The sequence below is a fragment of the Mauremys mutica genome, chromosome 1, assembly GCF_020497125.1.
Source record: "Mauremys mutica isolate MM-2020 ecotype Southern chromosome 1, ASM2049712v1, whole genome shotgun sequence".
Classification (NCBI taxonomy): domain Eukaryota; kingdom Metazoa; phylum Chordata; order Testudines; family Geoemydidae; genus Mauremys; species Mauremys mutica.
The window spans coordinates 285,558,796-285,580,520 of NC_059072.1; the positions used below are offsets into that span (position 1 = coordinate 285,558,796).

At 42.3% G+C, this 21,725-nt stretch overlaps 1 long non-coding RNA gene across 1 annotated transcript; it reads left to right on the forward strand.

Moving 5' to 3' along the window:
* The first annotated feature begins 135 nt into the window (after positions 1-135).
* Positions 136-20,823, forward strand: LOC123376807. The gene is made up of 3 exons (XR_006581965.1): positions 136-197; positions 20,539-20,588; positions 20,683-20,823. It is a non-coding gene; the product is annotated as an uncharacterized LOC123376807 (long non-coding RNA).
* The last annotated feature ends 902 nt before the right edge of the window (positions 20,824-21,725 follow it).

Here is a 21,725-nt window from a genome sequence, read left to right on the forward strand (position 1 = left end):
AAGTTTTTTCCCCAATTTTAAAAAGTTCTAGCCCTCGCACTGGCTTTTTTGGTCAGGTGCCCACTTCTTTTCTTTTACCTATGGACTTTTTTAACCCTTTACAGGTAAAGCAAGTAGAGAATAGCTCAGGGGTCGGCCTGGAGCGGCGAACCACGGCCAGTGGGAGCCACGATTGGCTGAACCTGCAGACGAGGCAGGTAAACAAATTGGCCTGGCCCGCCAGGGTGCTTATCCCGGCGAGCTGCGTGCCAGAGGTTGCGGACCCCTGGAATAGCTACTAACAGGGATTTTGTAGCTAACTGGCTGGCTGGGTGTCCAAAAAAGGGAGCTACCGCACCTTCATTTATCACACCAGGTGTCACCCATTTTCCATGTGCAGATTTTCTCCTGTAGGGCCTGTTTCTGTTGGTCACAGCCTCATGCCTGTCAGTTCTCAGATGTCTGTGTTTTTTTCACAGGAATCAGGGCTGTCATTTTATATAGTTTTAAGTCCTTTGCCATCTTCAGCCTTTTGAACCAGGCCAAATCAGTCATGTTGCTTCTTCTCCAAGGAAGGTGAAACTTCGAAAGACTTCTTATCTGTGTTTGTTTCAGTATTGGGCTTTGTATCATTTACCCCTCGCGCTTGTCTTTCATTCCTGCAGGAAGCATTCTTTATCTTACCCATTTAGTCACTTCTCTCTAGCTAGCTATCTTTCTATCTATCTTTATAGCTTGTAAGATATATCTATTTCTTTTATATGACTATGGAATATTCAAATTCTTGCGTGTATATATATATATATAAACAAGAATATGAATATTCCATAGCCTTAGTCAGAAACACTTTCCCATGAGATTTTCAGCTCTTCCATAGAGGGTGGAAACTCGACAAAACAGCTGTTTTTATAGAGCCAGACTGTGACCCACTTGCTCACATAAGTGAAGCCAGTGAATCTGATCAAGTGATTAACTGTTCATCAGTGTGAGTAAGAGATTCACAACCTGGCCTTAAGTATCAGAGGAGTGGCCGTGTTAGTTTAGATCTGTAAAAGGCAACAAAGAGTTCTGTGGCACCTTATAGACTGGCCTTAGTATTGTAGAGCTTTTACTTCTGACATTGAGAAGAACCAGGAAGTATAGAGGGACACAAAAATGAAACAAACAAACAAACTCTGATATGCCTTTTCAAACCATAACAAAGATTTAGTTTAGGATCAGTTTGAGTTTCAGACTGCTCCCGATTTTGTGCAAATCAGTTCCCCCAATTCTTGGCAGGAAAGGAATCTCCTTTACATTCTGTTTTTCTAACAACCTGGATCACAGTTTTTCTTCTTTAATTTAAATGAAAGATTCTCTTTCTCACGCCTTAACCCTTCCCCCAATAAACATCTTGCATGACTTTTCACCTTGGAACATATTTTGTTTTCAGTTACTTGTTCCTAGTTATTAAGCTACATTGACCTTCAGTGAACTTTGACTGTCATTTATAAATCTAAATTGGCAAATGTAAAAATGTCACTTTTTTCCGTATAAATGGTTTGAATTGTTCTTCATATCAAGCTCTGTCTCTCTGTTTCACATTGATGTAGATAAATCACGATGGCAAAGTCATTAAGTAATCCTGAGTAACAGTCATAATACTAATTGGCAATCTTTCCCTAATTCAAAAGAAGGAAAGTTGTTTGTTTTTTTAAATGTCACAGAAGTGAACTGAGACTGAAAAAAAATCTGGCAGTGAAAGGAACTGAAAAAGAAAGCCAAACAGCATTCAAAATTGGTGCACAATTTTAATTCCTTCCAATGTGACCCATTTCCATACTACCAGAAAATGAACACTAACATACTTGTGAGTTTTTATCTCATGAATACAGCAGCAATGTAATCTATTGCTTGGCGAGGCAAATAAATGGAGACTATACAGTACACCAAAACATTCTGTAAGAAAGACATTTATGCAGTGTCCATCAGATCATCACTACTAAAGTAAGGGAGGTAGGAAAGGGAATTTGGAGAACACAGAAACTAGATCAGGAGGAGTGGGCCAAAGACAGATGCCCTATTCCAGGGGTAGGCAACCTATGGCATGAGTGCCGAAGGTGGCACACGAGCTGATTTTCAATGGGACTCACACTGCCTGGGTCCTGGCCGCTGGTCCGGAGGGCTCTGCATTTTAATTTAATTTTAAATGAAGCTTCTTAAACATTTTAAAAACCTTATTTACTTTACATACAGCAATAGTTTAGTATCAGAGGGGTAGCCGTGTTAGTCTGGATCTGTAAAAACAGCAAAGAGTCCTGTGGCACCTTATAGACTAACAGAAGTTTTGAAGCATGAGCTTTCGTGGGTGAATACCCACTTCGTCGGATGCATGTCACATCTTTGTCTTTGCTGCTTTAACAATAGTTTAGTTATATATTATAGACTTATAGAAAGAGACCTTCTACAAACGTTAAAATGTATTGCTGGCAAGCAAAACCTTAAATTAGAGTGAATAAATGAAGACTCGGCACACCACTTCTGAAAGGTTGCCGACCCCTGCCCTATTCAATGCCAATAAGTTCCATTATCCCCTTGCACACTATAACTATTTAAGTCAAGGCTACTGGAAACATTCAAAGAAGTGTGTAAGGTAGCAGTTGAGACAGACAGGGTAAAACATTGTCAAGGCAGCATGGTGTTGGAGAAACATTCAAAACGATGACAAAATGGATCAGTAACAATCCTTACAAGCCACTTGCCAAATGTAACAAAAGTCAATGCCGTAGATTTTGCAGCTCTTTACATTGGCAGTGATTTTGGAGACAGACTATACATGCTACTCACTTTAAGCCTCTCAGCTAGTGAGCATCTGAGAAGGTGAATTACCTCATCCATCTCTTCCTTTTCATCCAGCTTTACCAGCTAGGACAAGCCCTATGGCTGTGAAACAAATTACTATACTGGATACAACATGAACAAGCTGTGACAGTGACTATACAAAGGCAAGGTATTACTGCCAGGGATGAATGAAAGATAAATGTGAAACTGAACAGTCTAACGGTACAAAGCAAAACATATAATGCAGCTGTACTTTGACAACTGGCACAAAACTACAGGTAAAATAACTTAGAAACAGGAAGGCAGTGATTAGAGATGACACTCCAGGAAATGAAAGCATCTTTGCAAGTGTGTGTGTGTGTGTGTGTGTGTGTATATATAAAAAAACAGGACAAGACCTTTCCTGCAGCCTTCTTTAATGCCTGACAGAGGAAGGGGTTACCCAGTCACAATCAAGCCACAGACATTAACAATTGGTCACAGACCAATGGTCTGTGAGACAGTGTCACCATGCCTCAGTGAGTCACAGCGGAGAAACCCAGATTCAGGACAAACTGCTGAGAAATGGGACAGACCCATGCCAAACTGGTGGTTATTCTTCCATAAGATACACCAAACCAGTAACAAAAGCTAACTTCTGTCTCCCCACACTGGTTAACAAGAAATCACAAATGCAGTCTCCTTAGGTATCCCAGCCCTTGTTTCACTGCCCAGACATTAGACTTAATGAAGAATGGTTATTTAAAATCAATTTAATCAAACAAAGCTCAGCCACATAGCCAGGTCAATATATAACTCAGATCTTACCCAATACCCATGCTGTTGCCAGTCCTTTAGTATCTAATATCTAAAAGTTTATTTAAAATGGTCAAGGAATTAAATACATACAATCATTGCAAAGTTCCTGTATTAGGTTTGAAGGAGCGATGGAATAAACTGCTGGCTTAAGTCTCTGGTGAAATGCTCCCTTTAGTGTAAATCAGGGGTCGGCTATCTTTCAGAAGTGGTGTGCGGAGTCTTCATTTATTCACTCTGATTTAAGGTTGCGCGTGCCAGTAGTACATTTTAACATTTTTAGAAGGTCTCTTTCAATAAGTCTATAATATATAACTACACTATTGTTGTATGTAAAGTAAATAAGGTTTTTAAATAAGGTTTTTAAAATGTTTAAGAAGCTTCATTTAAAATTAAATTAAAATGCAGAGCCCCCTGGACTGGTGGCCAGGACCCAGGCAGTGTGAGTGCCACTGAAAATCAGCTTGAGTGCCGTCTTTGGCATGTATGCCATAGGTTGCCTACCCCTGCTGTAAATCCATAGTCCAGATATATGAGCAGGCAAGTGGTAAAATGAAGATGCTTCCAGGGCCTTTTATACTTTCTCCCATGTGGAGGGGATACTCTCACTCTTAGTTTATGAAAAATTACAGGTACAAGATGGGGTCCAGGGTCACATAAGCAAGTCACATGCCCTTGCATGCTTCAATGAGCAGGAGCTTTAACCCATATTCTGGTTAAAATGTCCAAAGGAAGGCCAGTGTGGTGGGGAAAAGCTTCTTCTATGGCCCATTGTGTTTGTTAATGGGCCATCAATTTCAGGGGCGGCTCTACAAATTTGGCCGCCCCCCCCAAGCAGTCATGCCCGGGAGGCGCCCCCGAGCCGCGGGAGCAGCGGACCTCCCGTGGGCATGACTGCAGAGGGTCCGCTGGTCGCGCGGCTCGGCTGGACCTCCCGCAGCTGCGGGCGGTTCGCTGGTCCGGCGGCTCCGGTTGAGCTGCCGCAGTCATGCCTGCGGGAGGTCCAGCCGAGCCGCGGGACCAGCAAACCGTCCGCAGTCATGCCTGCGGGAGGTCCACTGGAGCCGCCGGCCGAGCGTCCCCTCCGCAGTCATGCCTGCGGCAGGTCCGCCGGCCCAGCCTGCCGCCCCCCCGGGGAAGGGCCGCCCCAGGCAGGTGCTTGCCCCGCTGGGCTCTGGAGCCGGCCCTGATCAATTTGAATAGTCCATTCAAAAAGTGCTGGCCAGACTGGATGCAAACTACATCATGGGCATTACTCCAGAAGCAACACATTTGAAATACAGATTTATGGTCAATATTCATAACTTTAGATACAAATATAATACATCCATACAAACAGACTGTACTGGATCAGATGAGTGGTTCACTATCCTGTCTCAAAATGCCAGATGCCTCACAGTAAGGTGCAATGAACAGTTAGGTAGACAGGGGATGTCATAAACAGATAGTTAAGGGTTAATGCCTTTTTTACCTGTAAAGGGTTAAGGAGTTCCCCTAGCCTAGCTGACACCTGACCAGAGGAACCAATGGGGGAACAAGATGTTTCAAAAGGAAGGAGGGAAGTTTTCCTTTGTTTAGAGTTTCAGTTTCAGTCGGAGTGAAAAAGATCAAGGAACCAGCCTCTTATCAGAGTAGTAAGTTTTAGAAAGGAATAAATAGGTTTATGTTTATTTTCTTTGTAACTTGTCTTGATACCGTTAAGGGAATTATCAAATTTGGGTATTTTTTGTGTAGCTAAATTTGTGCCCAGGGGAACATCCTCTGTGTTTTGAATCTGTTGTCTGTGAGAGTAGCTGGTATGCTAATCTCTCCCAGAGGGTTTTCTTTTACCTTTCTTTTCTTTAATTAAAAGCCTTTTTCTTAATACCTGATTGATTTTTCCTTGTTTTTAGATCCAAGGGGGTTGGATCTGGATCCACCAGGAGTTGGTGGGAGAAAGGAGGGGGGATGGTTAATTTCTCCTTGTTTTAAGATCCAAGGGGTTTGGATCTGTGTTCACCAGGAAATTGGTGAAGTCTCTCAAGGCTACCCTGGGAGGGGGAAGGTTTTGGGAGGAAAGGGGGAGTTCCAGACGGAGGGCTCTGGATGGTGGCAGCGATACCAGATCTAAGCTGGTAATTAAGCTTAGAAGTGTCCATGCAGGTCCCCACATCTGTACCCTAAAGTTCAGAGTGGGGAAGGAACCTTGACAGAGGAAAACCACTCACAAGGAAAGCTTCTTTCTAGCACCCATTTAGAGACTGGCTTGTACCCTTAAGCATGAGAGTTTATATCCCCTTCAAACCTTTTTTCTTTTTTATAGTATTTTTTTATTATTTTTTATTTCTGCAGTTGCAACTTTGGATGTTCTTGTTATCTATCCAAATTGCAACCCTTTTTTGAATCCTGCTAAGCTCTAGTCCAGGGGTTGGCAACCTCTGGCACGCAGCTCACCAGGGTAAGCACCCTGGAGGGCTGGGCCAGTTTGTTTATCTGCCGTGTCAGCAAGTTCGGCGGATCGCAGCTCCCACTGGCCGTGGTTCACCATCCCAGGCCAATGGGGGTGGGGGGAAACCGCGGCCAGCACATCCCTCGCCTGCGCCACTTCTAGTCCTTAATAGTATCGGATGGGAAAGAGTTTTGCAAGCCAATTGTGTGATGTGTGAAAGTAAATAATCCCAGTTTTTTAATCTCTCCTCATAAAACGCTTTTCTGTGTGTCATCATTTGTGTTGCTATTTCTGAACACTTCTGTTTCTGCTACATCCTTTTTCAGATAGGGTGATCACTACTGAACAAAATATTCCAGTTGAGAACATACTATTCACCTTTATTTTTATAATGGATTTATAATATTTTTGGTATTATTCTCCATCCAATTCCTTGTGAATCCTCACAGGTTGTTCGTTTGTTTGACTGCCGCACATTGGACATAAATTTCCACAGTGTTGACCTTTTTTCAGATCCCACAGGATATTTCTGTTAGGCTTGGTCAATTCTAGCAATTTATGTTGGTATAACTAGGTTGCTGAGAGGTGTGAAAAATCCACACCCCCAAACAATACAGTTATACTGACCTAACTCCAGGTGTAGACTGAGCTATGTTAGTGGGAAGTCTTCTCCCGTAATATAGCTACCACCTCTCGGGGAGGTGGATTGCCTATGCTGATGGGACAAGGCCTACCATTGGCATAGGGAGCATCTTCACTGAAGCGCTACAGCAGCAGAGCTACATTGGTGCAGCCTTTAAAGTGTAGATAGGCCCTCAGTGACTGAACTTGTGAAACCTCTACCAGAGCGGCTTCATCTCTTTTCTCAATATCCTGATGTGCTCTGTATTATCTGGATCTGGTGTCTTTCAATGTTAAGTGTCTCTGACCTTGTTGTAACCAATTCTAATGTTGTCTGCACATTTTCTAATTCCTTGTCTATTATCCCTGTAAATCTGATCCCTGATTTAGGCAAATCTCCACCCTCTTCAGTTCTTAAGACAGATCCAAAGTGATTATTTAATGTTTAATGTTGTTTCTTTATCCACTGGCACTAATTTCCCACTATCATGCTTAAGAGGATAAAATGTTTTTTTCACCCTTGCTGACTGCTTACATACTTAAAAAAAACTTCTGTCCTTCTTCTTTGCTCTACTAATCATTTATGTTTATCTGTTACAGTAGGGGCTTTCTTCAATCCACCCAATCTTTCTGTTTTGCACAATCTTTAATTGTTTTAAATGCTTTGTGTTTATCCTGGCTGTAGTTCTTTACTTCTTTACTTTAACCACATTAGCTTCTGCTGCTTCTGGCTATTAACATTTGGTAAAATGCTCTGACTTGAATGCACAGAAGGAGATAAGTATTGTGAAACAGGAACACACTGAGATTCACAAAGCTTGTGCTAGGCACCAGACTACCTATATAATGAATGGGAAGAGCGTCTTAAGACTGCAATTCACAAAAGCCAGCCTGCTTAGCAGGGAGCCCCCTAAGACAGTCAATAGCAGATGCTGAGGAGAGGGTTGTGTGCTAAGCCTCGCACCTCTCTGAGGGCAGGAATACACTACAGCCCAGATCCACGCTCTGAGATCGATCCACCGGCGGTCGATTTAGCGGGTCTAGTGAAGACCTGCCAATTGATGCAGTTGACCCTTGTACTCTACCCCGGACGAGAAGAGTAAGGTAAGTCGATGGGAGAGTTTCTCCCACTGACCCCTCATGGTGTAGACCCTGCAGTAACTTGACCTAAGGTACATCGACTCCAGCTACGTTATTCACGTAGCTAGAGTTGCGTAGTGTAGATCGACTTACTGTGGAAGTGTAGACATATCCATAGAGATAGGCACTGAATTCCATACTGCAGGGAGGCACCCGCGTCTGCTTGTGATTCACGGTAAGGAGCCCCTGTTTAGAGTTAGGCATGTATGCTGTTTTTGCTGCAGGTTGTCCCTGCCCTCTCATAATTTCATCACAGTGGTTAGAGCACTAATATAGGATGTGGGAGACCAGCGTTCAGATATGCCCCCTTTGCCTGAGGGTGAGAAGGGATTTCAAGAGGGATTTGACACCTCGCAGGTGCGTACACTAAGCATTGGGTTATGGGATATTCTGATATGGGGCTCCCTCAGTCTCTCCTGTTGAAGCTAAATCCTTGAAGAGCCCTTTGGGCCACAGAGAGAAAGCACAATCATGTGAATGATGCTATAGCCTGGTGGTTAGAGCACAAACCCAGAACTAGGGAGCCCCAGAATCCAAGCCTTCTTCTCCTATGACTCTTTAATTGGTTATCCACAGTGAAGCAACTTCAATACGAGAGACTAAGGAAGCCCCACATGAAAATATCCCATAACTAAGGCTATAATTTTGTCCCGGAGGTCGTGGAAGTCACAGATTCTGTGATTTCCAGAGACCTCCGTGACTTCAGCCTGTAGGGTCCCCACACCAGCTGTGGTGGCCCCAAAGCTCTGTAGCACCATGGGATGCGGGGGACCCTGCAGCTCCAAGTGACTGCAGCAGGCGGGGGACCCCACAACTCCAAGCAACTGTGGGGGGCAGGGGACCCTGCAACTCTGAGCCGCCACAGGGGGCAGGGGACCCCGCAACTCCAAGCCACCACAGGGTGCAGGGGACCCTGCAGTTCCAAGCCGCCGCAGCGGGTGGGGGAACCCCACAGCTCCCGGCTGCTACCAGCAGGTGGGGCTCTGGAAACTCTGAGCCGCTGCAGGTGGTGGCGGGGGTGCTCCACAGCGCCTGGGCCCCAGGGTGGCAGGGGAACATTAGACTTCCTGGAAGTTATGGGCGGCAGAGGTATCCCACAGTTTCCAGCCACCGTGGGTGTTGGGGTGCCCTGGAGCACCCAGCTGCCGCGGGTGGCAGGGGTATCCCAGAGCTCCCAGCCACTGCAAGCAGTGGGAGGGAGGGCAGGAGGCAGGGCTGGCTCCAGACCCCAGCGCGCCAAGCACGCGCTTGGGGGCGGCATTTTGCCGGGAGGGCGGCAGGCGGCTCCGGCGGACCTCCCGCAGGCATGACTGCAGAGGGTTCGCTGGTCCCGCGGCTCGGGTGGACTTCTCGCAGGCATGACTGCGGAAGGTCCTCCGGAGCCGCCTGCCGCCCTCCCAGAGCACCCTCCGCAGGCGCGTCTGCAAGAGGTCCCCCGGAGCCGCGGGACAGGCAGCGCGCCCGCTGCGGCATGCCGCCCTGCTTGGGGCGGCCAAATTCCTAGAGCCGCCCCTGGCAGGAGGACTAAGCTGCCAAGCGCCAAGATGGCAGGGATGCTCTGCAGTTCCCAGGCCCTGTGGGAGGCGGTGGAAACCCAAAGCTCACAGCCGGTGGAGGGACCTTGGAGCTCCCAGCTACTGTGGGCAGTGGGGGTTCTCCAGAGATCCAGGCTGCTGTGGGTGGCAGAAGTGCCCCAGAGCTCCAGGCAGCTGGGGCTCATGGAGATCCTAGCCATGGGACTCCGCAGCTCCAAGCCACAGGTGGCGGGGGGACCCTGCAGCTCTAAGATGGCCCCCCACCCCATGGGAGGTGTGGGAACCCCGCAGCTCCCCACTTTGTCATACATATTTTTAGAAAAGTCACAGATAGGTCACAGGCTTCCGTGAATTATTCTTTATTGCCTATGACCTGTCTGTGACTTTTACTCAAAATATGTGTGACAAAATCTTAGCCTTACCCATAACCCAGTGGCTAGGGCACTGAGCTGGCAAATCCATATTCAGATTCTTTCTCCTACTCAGGAAGGGTGGGGACTTGAACTGGATGCCTCCTACTTCCTGGGTAAGTACCCTAATCACTGGGCTGAAAATTATGAGGGAGGGTGCCTTTCCTCCCACCCCTACTGGTTTGCATGAACTTGCCTGAGAGGCCAATCCGGTAGGTGGCCTCTGAGCATGCCTACTGGATCAGGCCCAATGCACAATTGAACACCTATCTTCCTCTGAGTTTGTGACTCTCTCTGGGGCTTTGCTGGGACAGAGGCAGCAGTGTGCATATTCAAAGGCAGAAACAAAGATGCTGAAGGAAATTTTTATGGCAAAAACTTAGGCTTTGAGTGAGTTTTGGCCCCAGGAGGAGTTTTGTGAATTGCAGTGGAGCCTACAACTAGGATTTTTGTGCTTAAACTCAGATTTAGGTGCCTTTTGTGCCCACAGACCTTTGTGTCTAAACTGTGAGTATCTTTGTATTTCATAGTGGAGTCAAATAAAAAGAAAGGGGAAAATAGGACTCTTTATTTCTTCTTTTCATAGTAAAGGGTCTATTTGGCTAGGTAGTGAAGTTAAATTAATTTCAGCAGGGACTGGTGACTGTGAAAACCTAAAGATAGAATGAGCAAGATAATTTCAGAAAACATGTTTTTTGATTTTGGAATAAGGAGCACAAATTAATATTGTCCCTTTGCAGATATAACTTTGTGTGACAGATACTTACATTACATGGAAGATAAACCATGAAAATATTGGTTTTCCATTTTTCTGCCTGTTCTAGCTGATCTCATTTATCAACACTACAATAAAATATCCTGCTATGTTCATATGTTAGTCAGCTTCTCCAGTCAGGCAAATCTCATTAGGGCCACAGTCACCAGAGAGTGTGTTATCTGTCCCTGAGCTTATAATATTTGGCCCCAATCCTGGAAACTTGTTTCAAGTGGTACGGAAACATTGGTACAAATAACTATAACCTTTTAGTCTATTTTTCAAAATCATACCCAGACTGTCTTGGTTTTATTTCTTTTTTTCCCTGAATTATTTTCTGGCTTTGCAGCATTTATTGCAATTTCTAGCCTTCTATTGCAAATAAGCAAAAGAAAACCAACTATTGTTTCTAAAATTAAATGCAAGTTGGTCCTGTCTTCCTATCCCAGGTGACTGTGATCTTCCCCCAAATACAGTAAAAACTGTGTCATCCAGCACTTTATCAACCGGAAACCTCTATTAACTAGCATTTCTGATATCTCCCAATACAAATCTTCAATTTAGTAACTGGGACTAGTATACTGCCCAGGAGGTTATGCAGTTTCCCATTCTACACTCTACTTTTATGCAAAAGAGGCAGAAGACAAGTAAGCAAGCTGATATCAGGGATTTATTCAAAAAAGCAGCTTCCAGGGTGTGTCATAGGGTCATTACAGATTCAGCCCAATCTCCTACACCTTCTATATCTACAATGATAATTGATGTTGATAATGATGACCCTGAGGCACTGCAAGATCCTGAAGTGCCTTCTGAATCATCAAAGAAAGATTAAATTATGCTCAGTATAGTTTTAGTGTTAAGCGTATTTTTAGTAATCTGGGTGAATAACCTACTGTATAGAAAACTTTACCTGAATACACCTGTGTGTGTCAAGAAACCAACCACTCTGCAGTGCAGTACAACTACTGGATTGGTGAATATCTGTATACTGTACTACTGTATTTTATACTTTATTCATTTTAGTGTATTCTAATTCTTTGAAAATTGGTATTCCATTGGTAAAAATTATAACTCTCAGTTAACTGGAATATTTGATTAACTGGCTCCTAAGTTCCCTCTAAGCTGCACAGAGCTGCTGCAGCAAGAGAAGGCTGTGGGGAGTCCTCTCTCATACTGCAATCCCGGGACAGCCTGCACCCCAAACACCTCATCCCTGACCCCACCCCAGAGCCTTCACCCCTAGCCAGAGCCCTCACCTCCTGTACCCAATTGTCTGCCCCAGCCTGAGTCCCCTCCCACGCCCCAAACCCCTCATCCCCAGCCCCACTCCAGAGACTACACACCCCTGCACTCCAACTCTCTGCCCCAGCCCCGAGCCCCCTCCCACACTCTGAACCCCTTGGCCCCACCCCCACCACATGAATTTTGTTATTTGTACCGATATGAAGGTGGAGAGTCACACATCTCCTCCATATTGGTGCACATAACAAAATTCATTCTGCACATGGATGTAAAAAATTAGAGGGAACACTGACCGGCACCCTCCCCCACATTCCTCCAAAATGCCGGATAACACAGCTTTTACTGTATCTAGGTATCAATGAATCTCATTTTCTGATTTGCCTCACAGGAATATGGTTTCTGAGATCAGGTAGAACTAACAAGTCACCCGGGAGTCTAGAAAGAAGGACCAGCCTGAGTGTGGTGTATCGCACTGAATTGAGTCATCACCGTAATTTAATATACAAAGGGGAAGACTAAAATCAGAGCAATTGTCTTCTGTGTAAGTCCTTCCTGATGTTTCTTCCATAAAATAAATGTATTTCTGCAGAAATTAAGCTCCAGTCTTTGCTGAATATTTGAAAGGAAAACCAGAATTTCTTAATTTTGTTTTCTTAATGTTTAGTACTAGAAATCAGGAGTTCTGAATTTTATCATTGGCTCTGTCACTGACTTGGTGGGTGATTTAAAGCAAATCTTTCTTTCTCTGTACTTCAGTTTCCTCCCCATGAAATGGGAAATAATCATTAAAACAGAGCAGCGCCATAGCTAAAAAGGAGCATGAGGGGACCGTTCTCCCCCTGGAAAATTCTTTGCCCCCCATAGAAATAAGATGTTTCCAGTTTTTCCTCCCATTTTCTTAGTTTGTGTTCCTGAGATGTGTGATAGTCACAATTCTGGTAGCTGGCGGGGCATGGGTGGGTGGGGGTGATATTGGCCATGTTTCAGCAATGTGAAGTGTGGAGTCTGCATTATGTTGTTGCTATAATAAAAGAAGTGAAACCCTGGTAAGAAAGTGTCTGCAGATACAGCCTCTGTAGGGAAGCTTACAAAGTAGGAAAGAGGGAACACAAGGCTCTATGGTGGAATTTCTGTGACCAGACCCTGCCTCCCTGACTGAAGGGAAAAGGAGAGTGGAGAAGTGAGAGTTCCTTTTGAATTGAGGGAGAGGAGGAAGAGTGTGTATGGACTGATGAGAACTGGAATGCTCCTCTACAGCCCAGAAGAAACCTTCCATGGACTGTCTAGGGACTGTGATGCTACTGCAGATAGTCAAGTGGAATACCTAGACTGACTGATAACAGGGTTGTGAGTACCATTTCACCCAGCAACTGTGGATTGTTAAATCCTGTTTCTACTTTGCTTTGCCTTTCCTTCACCCCCAATAAATTCCCTTTTGAGTGGAGATTAAGCTTCTTGTGTTTGGGGAGTCAGGAAAGTAGCCTCAGAGGCTTGCTTGAAAGACCTTTGTTCTTCAGAGGAAGGTATCATAACACTGCAACACCCCCCAAACAGGACTAGTGGCACTGCCAGCTGTAAAAAGCTGTAGAATCCCCCCAGAGGAGGAGTGAAGGGGAAGACCTACCCTTCCCCTGACCCCAGCAGGAGGTTAGGGGAGTGGATAGGTACAAGCTGCAGCCACTGCCACTCAATAGTAGAGTGCCTCTATAGAGGCTGGTGGGGAAACTCAAATCTACCACCTGCTTCCTCCTATTGGCTGGGCCCACAGTAAGACAGGTTTGCTTCCTCCCAAACTCCCTTCAAGACCGGTATCTTGGTCACTGCATAAAAGCAAGAGCTTATGTACGCTACTATGCTACAGAGATACCTTATGGCAGGACAACACCATGCTGACCTATGGACTCAGGCCCCCCCCATGGTGAAGTAGGAGCTACAAATAGTTTTCAAAATGGTCAAATTTGTGATTCGTCCATATCATAGACTCAATCAACCTCACCATCTAATTCTGAAAATAATAAAGAACATAGTGAAGTTATATACAAGAATGATTCATTGATACATTTGATCTTGGAACTCACAAACCATCTCAACTGGAAATTAATTTTCCTAAAAAAAAATTGGACGTGTGCTGTGTCTTAGTGAAAAGTGGTACATGTATCGGTCATGGTTGGAATACTCAAAGCTTGAAGCAAGAGGGCTGTTGGAAGTTACAGAATCATCCAAATTCTTGTTCTTAGGAATTATGAGAACAATTCTGAAAGTTTTTGCTCCTGTGAACAATTACCTTCAAAAGGAACTAATGCACCTTGCTAAAGGAATTGAATTGAATACTGTTGCCTGTGAAGAACTTCAACAAAAGAGAGATGTTTGAAGGTTTTTTTTCTCAGAGATTTTTTCCAAGCACCCTGTTTTGAAAGATACACATGATGAAGCATCAACATTAAGATGGGCCACCAAAAGAGCCAAGGTATTTCCGCCAAAATGTCAAGGTTCTATAGTCATTGAGCACTTACCAGGATCCCAAAGTGTAAATGAGCATCAGTGGTCCCAGATTTACCATGAATTGATTGATAAAACCAGTGGTGAATTGCAAAGGAGATTTTCTGAGAAGAACTCTAAGTTATACAAAAACTTGTCAGCAATCTATTCCACCAGCCCTCCAGACTTCTTGAGATTGGAATCAGTGTGTGCTTTGTTTGGCTTGCTTGGATTAAATATTGAGAAGATGGTGAAAGTTAAAATGGCTGTAGTTAAACCACCGACATATAAGAGAAATTGCAAAGAATCTGAAGATGTTCTAGGTGCTTTCAAAGAATTAAATGAGACTTTCCCATGTATTTTTGAAATGTCTATAGTGGTCTTATTATTTGGAGCATTGACTGCTGTTTGTGAGAATTCCTTTTCTTGTTTGAAAAGAATTTTGTCATACCAAAGGATGAGCCTGACCCCTGAAAGAAAGAGAAACCTAATTCTCCTGTCATATGAAAGTGATTTAACTTCAAAACTGAACCTGGATGTCTTTGTGGAAGAATTCAGACACCATTACCCAAGAAGACTTTAATTTTAGTTTTCTGAACAGTCTTTATGTTACAGTTGTTATGTTTCATGTTAAGAGCTATACTTTTATATTTCTGAATCTATTATTTTTTTTAATATTTGAATAACTGTTATACTGAACAATCACATAAATATGTATCTTATTTTTTCTTATTTAAAAAAATGAAGTTTAAGAAAAGGCTTCTGTCTGAGACTGCATTTTTCAGTGAGTACATAAACTTGTCATGCCTCCTCTTCCAGTCTCCCCACCCTTACTCCCCGTGTCATTGTCCTAGCTATGGAGCTGGAGCAACATGGCTAATGTATTTTTCAGTTTGCCAGATAAACTGAAAAAAAATCTTTCTTGATTTAAACCAAAAACAATTTTTTCCATTAAATTGATAAACTTGAAAAAAATATTTCAAATCAGCTGATGTGTTTCAAGTCAACTCAAAATATTTTATTTTGGGGGAAGGGTTGGATTTGTTTTGAAGCCACCAAAATCAAAATTTGTTTTGTTTGAATCAAAATTGTGTGTGTGTGTGTGTGTGTGTTGTTTTGATTCAGTTTTTTCAGATGCCTTTCACCCTTTATGTATTTTTTTTAATTTGCCATATTTGAAACTGAAATGCTGTTGTGACTCAAAAAGTAGAAACAAAATATTTTGATTTTTTTTAAATTAAACATTTCAAAATGGTCAAGATGAAACATTTCAATTCTTTTAGGGGAAAGATACCAGTTGAAACTGTGTTGAATTAATTTGACAAATAGTTTTGGGGCCTGATAAATGCATTTTTAGGCAAAAAACAATTTGTCAACAACAGCAACAAAAAATTACCTCAGCACTTACAATATATCCTACCTCCTAGAGTTATGTTTAATTAAAGTTTGTAAAACACTCTTAGATTCTCATCTTAATGATGCTATAGACGTGCAGATTGTGATTATTAAAGAAGTTTGCTTCTGTGGGTAGTAGAGGATTTGACCAATGCTTAATTTATAATGATGGAGGTGTTGGGGCTCAAGCAATTTTTTTACATTCATGATTGATGCAGCAAGCCCAGAAGTCCTGGGGCTATGAACTGCCAAGCCTAGAGGTGCCAGGGCTCAGCCCTCGCACAAATTAAGTACTGGATTTGACCCTTTAATCCCAAAATAAAAAATGTGCTCATCATAGGCTCAAGTGTGCCTCGCAGGCCATAGAATGAGGCAGTGCAGAGTGGCACCATTCAAAAGGGAGCTCTGGAATGTAGATTGGGTAGAGTTTTAGCTCTGTCTCCTGTGGCGTGTTCTGTGTCCTGGGCAAACAGGTAGGGGGTTCAGAGTGCTCCCTAACACAAAGGCCATACATTTTCCTTGACTGTTATGTGGGCCACACAATTGCAAGGAGAGCTTCCACCATCCACCTGTCTACGCATCATGCCCATTTGAGCCCCAAACTAGCTGCAGAATGTACTACTGTTCCATTCAAGATGGCATAATCAATGACAGTAACACATTTCATTTGATTTTAATACACATTTTAAAATGAAATTAGCCATATAACAATTCTTTTTCACACAAATAGTTTTTCATTGGACAGAGATGAAGCTTAGTCATTTTCATTAATATATTTAATTAATGAGTTCATTATAATTAGTAAAATGCCTGTTTAAAATAACTGCAAATAAAATAGGAATTTACTGTGTAATGGGCAAGTTTAGAATGATGTGACACCATGCTTATGTATTTTTTATCATAACATTTAATTGAACATTAAAAATGTATTATACTTGACTGACACAAAATAAACTCTGGAGAATAAACACACCAAGCAGATGTGTGTGTGTGTGTGTGTGTATGTGTGTGTGTAATGAATGTAAAGTATGGTTCAAAAATATTTTTTTCTTAGTAATAGACAGGAAAGAATGCTTTAGTCACATAATTTCCTTTGCAAAGCCTTGAGGCCTGTTCTACATTTAAAATGTAGATTGACCTTGCTTGTTGTTCAGAGGGGTAGAAAATTCACACCCCTGAGCAGGACAGTTAAGCCAACCTAACTACTGGTGTAGACTTGGCTAGGTAAACAAAATAATTCTTCTGTTGACCTCACTACCAGTGCTTGGGGAAGTGGATGACCTACATCAGGGGTTGGCAACCTCTCGCATGCATTTCGCCAGTGTAAGCACCCTGGCAGGCCGGGCCAGTTTGTTTACCTGCCATGTTGGCAGGTTCGGCCGATCGCGGCTCCCACTGGCCGCGGTTCACTGGCCCAGGCCAATGGGGGTGATTGGAAGCCGTGGCCAGCACATCCCTCACCTGCGCCACTTCCCGCCGCCCCCATTAACCTGGGACTGTGAACCGCGGCCAGTGGGAGCCACGATCGGCCAAACCTGTGGAGGCAGCAGGTAAACAAACTGGCCCGGCCCCCCAGGGTCTTACCCTGGCAAGCCGCGTGCCAGAGGTTGCTGACCTCTGACCTACATCAGTGAAAAAACTCTTCCTGTCAATACTGGAAGCATCTACACTATGGCACTAACAGGGCATCGCTACAATGCCGCAGCTGTACTGCTGTACCACCTATAGTGTAGACGCAGACTTAGACTCTTTCTTGAAAAGTCTTAGAACTTCTCTCCACTAGAAATTTGTACCACTTTAACTATGCTGTTGGGATAGCTAAAGCTGTACAACCCCTTTGTAGTTATATCAGTACTGTATTAAGGTGCTTTATACCAGTGTAGCTATTTCCATATGGGAAGGGAAGAACTACATCAGTATAAGGGCCCTTTATTCTGATATAACTGTGTCCATGCTAGGACTTGCACCACGATAATTATATTGGTAAAATATCATACCACCAAGTGACATAGTTATAGTTGTGTGTAATTAGACCAATCATCATGTATGTGCTTAATTCCAAACATGTGGCAACATGTTGTTTTGTTTATTTCAGGTAATATTTATTTTAATTCATTCACTGACATTTCTTTTACGGCCGTTGGTGTAATACCATGTGCATTTTGGTTGATAGGAGGCTACTCTAAAGACTGGTTTACATTGAAAAATTACTTCAGCACACCTACATCTCTCAGGGGTGTGAAAAATCCACACTCCCAGAGAGTCGTATTTAAGCTGACCTAACCCCTGATAGTGCTAGGTTGACAGAAGAATTCTTCCATCCACTGCCTCTTGTGGAGGTGGATTATCTACAGCAATGGGACAGCCCTTCTCTTACTGTAGTGAAAGTCTACACTGAAGCATTACAGAGGTGCACCTGCAGTGCAGAAGATGCGTCCCTGTAGCATTTTGAGTGTAGACCTACCCCAAGGTGAAGCATCAGATTTTAGTCTTTGCTACTTTGGCCTTTGTGACTTCTCTACTGTGAACTTCAAATTTTTTTATTGCTGGAGCAAAAAGCAGCAATGTAACAAATTAGAATGATAGCTTACTTGCCAATTCATCACTTAAACACCTTATAAAGCTTGATGTGCGTAAGTGAAAGGTGTCTTTTTATACCTTCACTCTGTATTGAACAGCCACCCTTCACAAAGGCCCAGAAAAGTGGAGTTCCAATATTACACCATTATTAAGTACTGTATTTAATGTTTTGAGCAATTTTAAATAGATTGCGGGTTGTTTTTCTCCATATGAAGTCAGCCAAAGAAAAAGAGTTGACTTTCTAAATCCTGCTTCCTAAGAACAGATTTTCTGGAAAATGTCTCAGCGATTATAGCCTCTTCTCTGAAAATATGAAAGGTTGGGAACTACAATTGGTTTCAGTAAATGCTGAGCTATATTTTTGTGTAGATATTCCATCCAGTGAGATTTGGCATCTGTTTTCCTTGTCAAGAAGAAATTGTTTGTAGGGGGACAGAAACAAAATGAGCCCTGGAATAACTTCTTATACTATCAAAAATTTCAACTGAGTCATCTCATATTTGAAATAACAAATGTTGTTTGTTATATTAAAAAAAAAGCCTTTTCTCTGAGACCACTGGGTGCTCTATGAACCAACAGCCACTTCAAAGGAGAGTGACAGGCACTCTGATATGAACAAGAAATATAAAAGATCTTAATGACTTCAGACACTGTTGGGTCCTTAGCTCATAAATGTTTCTGATTCATATTCATTGCTTTCAGCAGGGCTGAATCATTTCAAGCAAAATTATAGTAGAAAAAAATGTCTCTTTCTTCTGTTTCTGTTGAGTTGTATCCTTCACCCATGATTTCTATTTCATGTGACTAGCACAGCTTTGATCCCACAAGGATATCTGTGTAGATTGGGATGCTGTACCTGAGCAAAGCCCCACTGATTTCACTGGGGCTCTGTGTGGGCATAGTAGCTCTCCAACAGGAATCTAATTGCAGGATTGGTGTCTAAGTGTTGTTAGCAAAATCTTCATTTGTGCAGATATGATTGTACTGACTCTGTAAGAAGTCTCCCTAGCAGATGACATACAATCAGAAAATGCTTATCAGATTCCACTTTGAGTTTTAGAGAAGAGATTCTCTTTCCCCCTTATTTCATATTCCAGACTGTGGAACTGTGGAACAAAGAATGCATTTTTGTTGCAACAAAATATTTAAAATGTACTGAACTTTTTGACCCATGGGATTATGCAGAGTCTTACACCTTTAACAGGAAAACCTTAAATTAGCTTCTTTCTTGACAGTCAAAAGAAAACATGCTTTTTAAACTATTAAAGCAGCTAACCTAGGAAAAGCTATGCCTCCAAGAAATCAAAATGCTTGGGATACTGAGTTAGTTTTAAACTACTGTACTTAACCTCTCTGAGTAATGTTAGCTGCTCATTAAGAGATGTATGTCTAAGATGGTTGCATAGCTTGGAGTTCAAAAGGGTCTCAGTTGTTCATGACTGGGATTGATGAGCCTGGTTAACTAAAAATCCCATAGGTGATGAGATGTGCTGCTGTAAAACTTCAGTCATCTCATTCTCTATTTAGTGAAAGACCTTTGCTGCACATCTCTGTATATTTTTTGTCTCTTCCTGTTCGGAGACTTTTTCTCATAGATAAAGTCTTCTAGGGTAAAAATAAATGTTTAATATCTTGTATTGCACTTTAAGGTCAGTTTCCCCAAGCATTATTGATTCCTGAGTAGATTCCATTATGGCTTAAGGCAGGAATTCAGATATTCAGACATTTAGATATTCAGGAATTCAGATATTCAGACATTAGACCTAGGTCAAATTCTGCCTAACTTTAACTCCAGGAAACCATATTGGACCCAGTTCTATTTTTAGCTACATCCATGCAAAATTGGAGTAACTGAGAATGGAACCTGTCCCGATGTTCTCTTTATCCAGGAAGTTTCCTTCTTACTTTGTGTCTGTCACTTTACTCTTAGACTTTCTCCGTGGGTTCAAAACTGTCTTTTCTTGACTGTTTTTCATGGTAACTTATTAGGACAATTACACAGCAAACTGAGCACTATGGATGAATGTTCAACTGATTCCAAATGTGCAATTTAAAAAAATCTGAACATTGCTATTGAGAAAACGTATTTCATGCTACCAAGGAGGACTCTTGCAGCAATTGCCCTATTAGTGTAAGGAAAACCCATCTCCTAGCATTAATCAATTAAATATATAAACAATAATATCTGAGAGAGCTGTTACTGTATAAAATGTCATACTGTGTTAAGCAGTATAGTTGTAGTTATGTTGTTCCCTGAAGAAGAGCTCTGTGTGGCTCGAAAGCTTGTCTCTCTCGCCAACAGAATATGGTCCAATACACGATATTACTTCACCCACCTTGTCTTTCTATACTGTTTTCCAGACATGCCTGAAATATGAGGCACATTGCTGAAGAGGAAATGAGAAGTGCTGGTAAAGCAGAATAATATTGTTTTCTTTAGGTTTGTTATGGTTGGTTTTGGTGAAAATATGGGTATAATTTATCTGCCTCATTCTCCCTTTCTAGATGTGGAACTTTGAGGATGCACACAGCTAAGAGTCCAGGAACTTCATGTATCATGTGCACACAACTAGGCATCCAGATTTTCATGCACAACAAGCAATAGAATTTGCACGTGCAAAAACTTTTTGACAAATATCATTGAATGGACAATAAAATATTTCCCCAGTGGATAACAGAGAGATGTGTTTTAGAAAATGATAATAGACAACATGATCACAAGCTTTATTAATAAACCATTAGTGTGATTCACCATTTCTTCCTTTCTCTGTAGGTGTTTGCAAAAAATGTAACTAAATCTTGGACTCATAATGGAGCACCCTTTCTTTGCTCATCCTAAATTACCACTAAAGTCAATGGGGAATTTGAGTGGACAATAAATGCAGGATTGTGCCTCAATTTTGAATGTTGTTACTGACAAGAGGAGACAAAAAGGTGAACTAATATATTACAAATATAATAATTGATTTTTATTTAAAATAATCTAGTTTATTCTGTTAGTGATTACAGAGGAACTTAACTGAAGAATATATTTTTCTAAATGACTCTCATACTAGCTTGTTATCATTGTGGTTCATGCTGGCCATTTTATATAATATGTCCTCAAAACACTTGCTCACATCATTACTTAACTTGTAATCATTTAGCATTCCACTTAGTTTGCGCTGTGGCTCCAAGGAACGCAGGAGAAGTAGTGCCAAATGATTTCAAAAGAGCCAAAGTGAAACGCAGATCTGGCTAATCTGAGCACCAAACTGAATGGACTAATAACAGGGTGATGGAAATATAGCTTAAGGTGGAATGAATCCAGGAAGAAATGAAGTTCAGCAGATCTAAACAGAAGATGAAAGACCTCCTAAAGGCAATGAAGCTAAAAAAGGATTAAGCAAAAAACAAACAATCAGTCAATCTGCAGATCATCGAGTAAGCAATGGCGAAGCTACCACACAAAGCCTGGCAAAAGGGAAACTGTGTGATTCTTTTGAAGAAAGTGAAAAGTAGAGCAGAAGGAAAGAGAGTCAGTAGAGGTCCTCTGTTCATAATGAACT